This window comes from Hibiscus syriacus, unplaced genomic scaffold (assembly GCF_006381635.1).
Source record: "Hibiscus syriacus cultivar Baekdansim isolate YM2019G1 unplaced genomic scaffold, ASM638163v2 tig00110482_pilon, whole genome shotgun sequence".
Classification (NCBI taxonomy): domain Eukaryota; kingdom Viridiplantae; phylum Streptophyta; class Magnoliopsida; order Malvales; family Malvaceae; genus Hibiscus; species Hibiscus syriacus.
Window position 1 is genome coordinate 769,851 of NW_024062758.1, and position 9,078 is coordinate 778,928.

Here is a 9,078-nt window from a genome sequence, read left to right on the forward strand (position 1 = left end):
TCATCCGTTTGATTGGCTTGCAATTGCAATCATAGCCATAGGTTTAAAGATTCGAACAAGAGGTGTGTTGGTAGATAACATGCGTTGACCCTTCTCTCGCTTAGCAAGTTTGCATGTATTGTGGGTCAAAAGACAGAGCCCCTGTACCAAATCAATATTTGGGAACTCTAATTTAATTAAGGGAATGATCACATAAAACAAATCCCATTCTTGACGCGAACTTTCCGAAGAATTTTCCAGGAATTATTGGAGTCGTGTTGAAGCAAGTAAGCCAATATTAGTCAACAATACATTCTAACTTTCTTCTATCAACAACCCACCTAAATTATTTAATATATGGCATAAAAATGGCCGAGCACATATTACAAAATTGAGCGTGATTCTTTGTCAACCCTTTGCAGCTGCCATGGCCGCCGGTCAGATAGCCTACACAGGACAAGAAATCGCTCCGGCGGTGCCCCTGTGGTTAAACAAAGGAGACAACGCATGGCAAATGACGGCATCGACTCTGGTGGGAATTCAGAGCATGCCTGGACTTGTAATCCTCTATGCGAGTATCGTGAAGAAAAATGGGCAGTAAACTCGGCTTTCATGGCCCTTTATGCCTTTGCTGCGGTTCTGATTTGCTGGGTCCTTTTAGTTACCGTATGGCCTTTGGTGACGAGCTCCTCCCTTTCTGGGGAAAGGGTGCACCGGCTCTTAGCCAAGGCTATCTCGTTGGCCGAGCCAAAGTCCCCGAGAGGGTCGCCACCGACCCTCTTTATCCCATGGCAACGCTTGTGTATTTTCAATTCACTTTTGCTGCTATTACTCATTCTGCTCGCTGGTTCGGTTCTTGCTCGTATGGATATCAGAGCATGGATGGCGTTTGTGCCACTTTGGCTTATATTCTCCTATACCGTCGGAGCTTATAGCCTCTGGGGCGAGGCTCTTTTCCGATGGGGTGCCATCGATTACTCCGGCGGATACGTGATTCACCTCTCCTCCGGGATCCGGTCTCACAGCTGCATACTGGGTAGGCCCCAGGATCAAAAGCGACAGAGATCGGTTTCCTCCCAACAACGTCCTGCTGATGCTCGCGGGTGCCGGGCTTTTATGGATGGATGGTCGGGGTTCAAGGAGGAGCCCCGTACGCTGCAACATCGACTCTTCAATAGCAGTACTCAACACAAATGTGTCCGCAGCAACTAGCATTCTCGTCTGGACATGTCTCGATGTATTCTTCGGGAAGCCTTCCGTTATCGGCGCCGTTCAGGGAATGATAACCGGACTCGCTTGCATCACGCCGGGAGCAGGCTTGGTGCAATCATGGGCCGCTATAGTCATGGGAATGCTTGCCGGCAGTGTTCCATGGGTATCCATGATGATCATTCACAAAAAAAGCAGCTTGTTACAAAAGGTTCGTCGACCGTACAATACTCGTACTCATCTAATTTGACCAGCTGTTGGTTTCATCTATTTTCTCCATTGAAATCTATTCACATTAATGTCTAGAAAAGATTAAAATTCGGTAGCCGATTTTGACTTTGACAACACGTGGGAACTGAGAATTGTCCAAGGTCATTGAATTTGGGGTGGTCCTGATCCCAACCTAAATGTTCACATTTGATTTTTGATCCCACCACAATGACCAAACGCCATAAATGTTGAATTATCACCTCAACTTGCAAATGATTTAATTAATTTTCCAGTATCTTTGGCTGGTGGAATTGTGAGCACTTTTATTTATACCATATCATTAGCATAGCAGTTAATTGTTGACCATTATTCAGTACCCTAATGTCGAAGCCATCAAAGCTACTTGATTGTGATGTTTTCACACTTTGCATAATCATATGGCCACAGGTAGATGATGCTCTGGGTGTATTTCACACGCACGCGGTGGCCGGCCTGATGGGCGGTCTCGTGACTGGGCTATTGGCGGAGCCGAACCTCTGAAGCTAATACTTCCGAGGGACACGAGGGTGCATTTATGGCGGGAACGGAGGGGTTCAATTCGCAAAGCAAATAGTAGCGGCCTTGTTTGTTATTGGTTGGAATGTAATGTCCACGACGTTGATTCTACTAGTGATAAGGCTGTTTACCATTGAGAATGCCGGATAACCAGCTCGAGATCGGAGATGATGCCGTCCATGGGAAGAAGCGTATGCTTTGGGGTGATGGAGAACAATATGACCAAAGAAAGCATGGTTGGCATGCGTCGGAGATGACTTCACCTTCACCTTACGTCAGTGGTGCAAGAGGAGTAACCATAACTTGTAATTAGATGCGCATATGCATTGGTTTTGTTTCAGATACCGTTTTGTATTATGTGATGAATTAGTTCAATTACTTCTATCATGCCAACTGGTGAACTAAAATTTTATTTATCGCCTGTAAAATATAGGCTTACTAGTTTGCTCTCATGCTTTTCAAGCTTGTCTCGTTACCCAAAAAGGAAAAAAAGCCTTTGCGTCCATACTGGTATGAGCCTAAAGGTAAGGTATCCGATGCCGAAGTTGCAGCTGATACTAATAGAAACAGGGTTGCTCTCTTTCAAACAAGTTGAAATTGATGTACCACGAGCATCCTCCAAATACTTCACCACAGCCAAGGTTCAATGATCAAACAAAACAAATACCAATAACTATTTACCTGATAGCAAGCAATCGAAAAACATGTAAGCCACTGGCTAAAATCAGGTAACCTGACAGAGAATCCTGTTAGTTCCATTGTCATTGGAGTTTGGTCCTCCCACAATGCCAGATAAGAGACATGTTGTCACTATAAGCAGCAGCGATGGCGTTCAAACCGCTGAACACCAACTGTAAATGTGACAACGCAAGCAGCAATGCCCTGACGTATCTAATGTTATCATCCCGTGAGATTAAAGCGACCAAATGCAGAACAAAACAATAACCGATGAAATAGTCACTACCTTAATTTTGATTGCGCTAGCTTAAATTCAAAAGCTATATTATATTCAAATTTGCTTTTCTTTTCATAGAAAAAGTATTTCCTTTTATAAGTCTTAAGATCCAGCTTCCTTTTATAATCAACACCCTACTCGTATACAGAAAATTTCTGTTGAGAGACTCACCCACTAAAGTTAGGTATATGACCCGGGTCGATCCAGGTTAGACAAGGTGAGGCCTTGGGAACCAGAAGGGAAACCAAAAAAAGAATATTAATTGTTACTACAATAATCAAGTTGTTATATACACACACATGGGGACCGACACATGAATTTATCTTAGAGAGAACAAACTTTTAAAATTTTAAAAAAATGCGAACTTATGAAATTTTAGAAGAAAAAACATATTTTAAATAAGAAAACATAAAAAATTAAATATACTATAATTTTTTTGGAAGACAACTGTCGCAGCTGCTTCACTTAGTCCATCTGTATACACACCCATGACATTAAATCAAATTTAGAACTATATTGAACTATGCAGACATTACTCCAGGATGAAACAAGACGGAAATCACTAGAAATTAACTGTAGATTGGTCAATTTGGTGTTCAGCCAGCCTGCCATTCATAACATATTATCAGCTGAGGTAGAATAACATAATACAAAAAAAAATTAAAGCTACTATAAGAATGTTAGAACAAAGAATTTGAAATAGGACCAAAACCATCTAAGAGGGAGCTCTTAAAACAATATTGAAATAATAAAACTTTAAATTTATTTGTTTTTTTAATAAAAATTTTACTTGTTAAACAAACTATAGTATAGTTTTTTATATAACCACTGATTTCACTTTATTAATTAACTAATTAGAATCGAGTACTACAGAGGTAAGTGCTATCCTCCCAATCAAATTTGCTCCATTGCAAATGCCAAGTTTCACACCATTGATCTCTGCATAAAGGATCCAGTACCTCATCCCACTAGACTAATTAGTTGTTGGTAATTATAGTATCGTTTTTAATAAAACTTACAAATCACTTCTAAATTTATAAATTGCTTCCAAAATTGGACTTTTGTATTCAGTAATACTAAACAATATAAACTAATAAAACTCCCATTTTTAATATTTAAAAGAATAATTTAAATAATTTGTTTCTTAATTTAAAAAACTTAATTATAATTAAGTGTCTAAATTATACATTTTTCTAAAATAGAGGACTAATTGTTTTTTAATTATCCAGATGCCTGACGTTACAAACGTTACCACTTTAAGTGAATGGGGCATAATTGCCTTTAAATTTCTCTGTTAAATGACACATGTTATGTTTTGGTAATTTTGAAAATTAATTTTTTTAAAAAAGTTAAAATTATTATATTTATAAGGAAACCTAATTTCTCTTAAATTACAAAAAAACTCAATCCCTAAAAAGCCTAAATCTCTAACCTTAACTTGTCGACGTCGTCCTTGCTGGCCTCTGCCAATGTAATCCTTGACATCTTCCTAATAATATGTTGTCGATTGGCCATCGGGATCGCGTGGGTTGCGATTTGTAGCGTTGGATTCGTTGGGATACACGCACGATTGGTCGCAATTTCATAGGGTTATCGATCGTCTGGTGGAGATTCGTCAATGGCAAACGCAACAATCGACATGGATTTACGGGTTGAAATGAGGTTTTCAAAGTTTTGGGACTTTTTAAAAGTGTTTCGAAATTTTTGTCTTTTGAATATAATTTTATTTTTTAATTCTAAATAATTTTTTAAAATTACCTGAACATGGTACGTGTTACTTAACGGTAGTTACGACCCAAACACTTAAAGTGATAACGTTAGACACATTGATGATTCAAAAAAATACACTTATTTAAAAAAACGTTATAGTTTCAATACTTATTTATAATAAACCTTAAAAAAGCTAAAACCTAATTAATTAATATTTTATTTTCCTTAAATAAATTTAAGGGTTTGATATTATCCCATTTGTAAAAGTTGGTTCAACATTTGGTCCTTTGAGTTTAATACTTTAATAACAAATTAACAACCATTTCATTGAAACAAATTATGAAGGACTCGACAATTTGCAACAGGCGAAACTTTTACAAAAGTGCTGAAAATATTTGATTCCAAGTATCGGAACTCCAGGCAGGCACCAATGGATGCAATCTGCATGGCGTCCGGGGTCGGCTTTTTCCTCGTCGGTTAACAGCCTCCCTCCGGTCTCCGTATAAATCGAGGAATGTGCATCTACCCTGTACTCCGACAGCTGCGTATTAAGAATAGTCACCGGAACTTTCATTTTCTTTACCACATCCGCCACCACGCCCATAATCGTCTTGTCCGAACCACTTCCCCACATCTTCTTCATCACCGGCTTCGTTCGTTGAAACATTTCAGCCCATTATTCTTCCCCCAGTCCTCGCTTCTGCGAACACCACAGATATTCCTTTTAGCAAATTCAAATGAAAATTTATCTTTTTGTTTTTGTTCAGATGCTAACCTTGTGTGTATAGGGGATATAGTTGTGAAGAAAACGCGAGTTCTATTGGGATTTATGGTAGAATCGACCAGTTGGCCCACGTCTTCAAACCGATTTGGTAGGCAACTGGTGTATCCAGCTCCGAAAAACCTTCTTCACCGTTTGCGAATGAACCCCATCTGTTCTTACCCCCATGGTACCAAATTAATACCTTAACTCACAAGGAACCGCTTCGTTGAAGAAGATTAAAAGGGTTTTGTGCGGACAACTTACAGTGTTTTAAGTCTAAGACCACTCATCCACCAAACGTAAGTATTAAACGCAAGTATATCAGCTCCTTCCAGTGTTTAGAGTGCTTGGCGACTGAATCAACTTCAGTATTCTCATCTTCGGATCCAAAACGTCGATATCCGAATTCGATTCAACAAGAAACGGGGCCCATAAAATTCGATACTTGCATTATATTCCTGAAATAGGGAGAGAGAGGAAAAAACGTTAGCTTTGTTTTCAAGTGCTTACAAGGCCTATCAATAAAATTCATACCTTAGCTTGAAGACTGAACGAACTTTGCCTAGTTTCATAGACTTCTTTCCCGGAGGTATAGTCCACTCAACCATACAAACGAAATTCCCATTGATTTCTTTGCAGAGAATCACCCGCAAAGAGAAGCCTTTTGCTCGAAGCTTTCTAAGTGCACGTTCTGGATCAAATCTACACGGATAAAACAAAAAATAACTGGTTTCAGTTCCATTCAAGAATCAAAGCCACCTTTTTAAAGTAAAATTTGTTACCTAGGCAAGTTGCAGTCGTGGGGCTGCCACTGCCAGTGATGGTAGTGGAAATCAAGGCGACCATTTTTGACGCAAGAGTATTGCCTGTCCAAGAACAACTACTATCGTTGTACAGTAGCTTGATAGAGCTGTTGAACACCCACTTCCCTCGAGTAATATCACACTCTTCAGCGTCGAACTCGAACCTGTCGTCGATTCGGTGTTTTCTAGGTTCTGCTCTGCAGTTTATGATCACCTATCGGACAATGACAGTTCAATATTACTACAGTTTAGTACAATAAACAAAGGCCTGTTGAATTTTACTTACTAGGTTTTACAACAGCTCTCTAGCACAGGGCTTGGATTTGAGAATGGGGTTGGAAGAAGGAAAGTTAGTCTTTCTGTGCATAAAAGAGCGATGAATGCAAAACAGAATATAACTGTGATAACAGAAAGAGTAGCTTTCCTCTGTAAGCTTTCGTCATGATGTTGAAGGAGAGGCCGCGAAGCTCATGGTTTGTTTGGAGGGAAATTAAGCTGAGAGCATTTAACTCAACGGTGTATGATGAGGTGGTATTTATTTTATTTTGAATTTAAATTTTTTATAAGGTGTGTTGAGTAGGAGTAAGCTAAAGCTAAAGGCAAGTATGGTTGGGGTTGGGGGTGTTTGGCATCCTGTTTAAAAAAAATAGTGGGTGGTTAGAGAGTAAGCTCAAAGGCTAACATCTTCGCCGGAATCTACATCATCTCAATATCCTTAAATTAACTAATCGAGTGCTGTTGCTATCAAGTTTAGTGTTATAGTGAGTGAGAGGGGAAATCCCAACAGTTGGAAATGACGTCTTGTAAAGGTACAGTGTCAAGTTCATATATACAATATAATAACTCCATAATCCATTGTAGAATTTGGACATGATATCATCTTTATTCTTGTCTGCTTCGGTAAGCATCATTAAGCAAGCAGTAACCTCTCCAAAGCACCCTTGGTAAGTGTTGAAATCTAGTGCACATGACACCGAAAGTTGGAAAATTAAAAACAAATGCGGCACCAATTCATGTAGTCAAAAAGGGGCTGAAATTGTTGAAAAATAAAATGGTAAAAGCATAAATTTAGTCATTGTAATTTAGGATATTTACAAATTAGTCCTTAAGACTTCAACTATAAATACCCGCTCATTTAGCTTCAAAACCATCCCAAAGCATTCTAGCTTTCTTCCAATACTAGAGAGAATTTAGAGAGTTTCTTGAGAGTTGTTTTCTCCTTTTTATCGAGGAGAATTATCCTTATTTTCTCCTTGGTAGATCGAGAGAAGTTGTAATTCCTATTTTCTCATAGTGAAATTCTTCTACCGTTGCCCGTGGTTTTTAGCCTATTTTATTTAGGGGTTTTCCACGTAAATTTTGTGTCTCTTTTCATCTTTATTTTTATTTTCTCAAATTATCAGTTACGATTTTGCTCTATCCGATAGCCGTCTTCCGCAACAATTGGTATCCGAGCTAGATTAGAGTGTAATATCTGCTTATTGTCTTTGTGGTTGCCACCAAAAGGTGGATCCTCCAACATAAGAAAGTAAGAAGGTATTACCCATTCTTTGAAGGTTCCAGAGAACTATTCACGATAGTGAAATAGTGGGAGCTATCAGTAAAAAAGCTATGCAACGAAATTTGATATTGAAAAATTCAATGGAGAAATTTCTCATTGTGGAAATTGAGATGAAGGCCATCCTGAGGAAAGAGGGTGTCTAGCGGCTATCAGTGAAAGGCCGTGGATTTACAGATGACATCAAATGGAACGAGATGGACGGAATGATATGGCAAACTTCATCTAGCATTAGCAGATGAAGTATTGTCAAGCACGGGAGAAGAAGACAGCTAAAGAGATATGGGATCATCTCACCAAATTGTACGAGGCCACATCGCTGCACAATAAAATTTTCCTTAAAAGGAAATTGTATACTCTCCGTATGCCATAATCTACTTCAGTGACGGAGCACTTAAATACACTGAACATCTTATTTTTTCAGCTTACATCCTTAAGCTGTAAAATAGGAGAACAAGAACGTGCTGAACTTCTACTTCAAAGTCTACCGGATTCATACGATCTCATCATCACTTGACAAACAGTAATGTCACCAGTTTAGTCTTCGATGATGTTGCAGCTGCTATTCTACAAGAAGAAAATCGGCGCAAGAATAAGGAAGACAGACAAGTAAATCTGCAACAAGCAGAAACGTTGACAACGATGACAACGATGAGAGGAAGATCAACAGAACGTGGCCAAAGCAGCAGTCACAAACATGGTAGATCGAAGTCGAGGAGCAAGAAGAATTTAAAGTGTTACAACTGTGGAAAGAAGGGTCACTTGAAGAAGGATTGTTGGAGTCTAAATAAAAACTCCAATCCACAAGGCAATACCGCAAACACTTCAGATGATGGAGATGCTCTATGCTGTGAAGCATCAACCACTGTAGAAGGAAGAAACGATTTGCAGATATGGCTCATTGATTCGGGAGCAACATATCACATGACCTCAAGAAGAGAATGGTTCCATCATTATGAACCTGTCTCAGGAGGATCTGTTTTAGTTGCAATGATCTGCCTTAGAGATCGTTGACGTGGGAACCATCAAATTGAAGATGTATGACGGAACAATTAAAGTTGTTCGAGATGTGCGTATGTGAAAGGCCTGAAGAAAAATTTTATCCTACGGATTGTTGGATAATAATGCAAGCAAGATTGAAACACGGAAAGGAATCATGAAGGTGTTCCGTGGAGCGCTTGTGGTGCTGAAAGGTGAAAAGATAGCTGCAAACTTGTACATGCTGAAGGGAGACTTTGGTAGAAGAAAGCCTCTGTTGCCTCATGTAGTTCAGATTCGGCAATGCTATGGCATCAGAACTTGGACACATGTCAGAACAAGGAATGAAAGTCCTTAT

General features: G+C 39.2%; 2 pseudogenes; one reads left to right on the forward strand and one right to left on the reverse strand.

Annotated features, from left to right (window-relative positions):
• Positions 1-362: 362 nt before the first annotated feature.
• Positions 363-2,458, forward strand: LOC120128959 (annotated as a pseudogene).
• A 2,534-nt stretch (positions 2,459-4,992) lies between these two features.
• Positions 4,993-6,656, reverse strand: LOC120128807 (annotated as a pseudogene).
• Between the last annotated feature and the right edge of the window lie 2,422 nt (positions 6,657-9,078).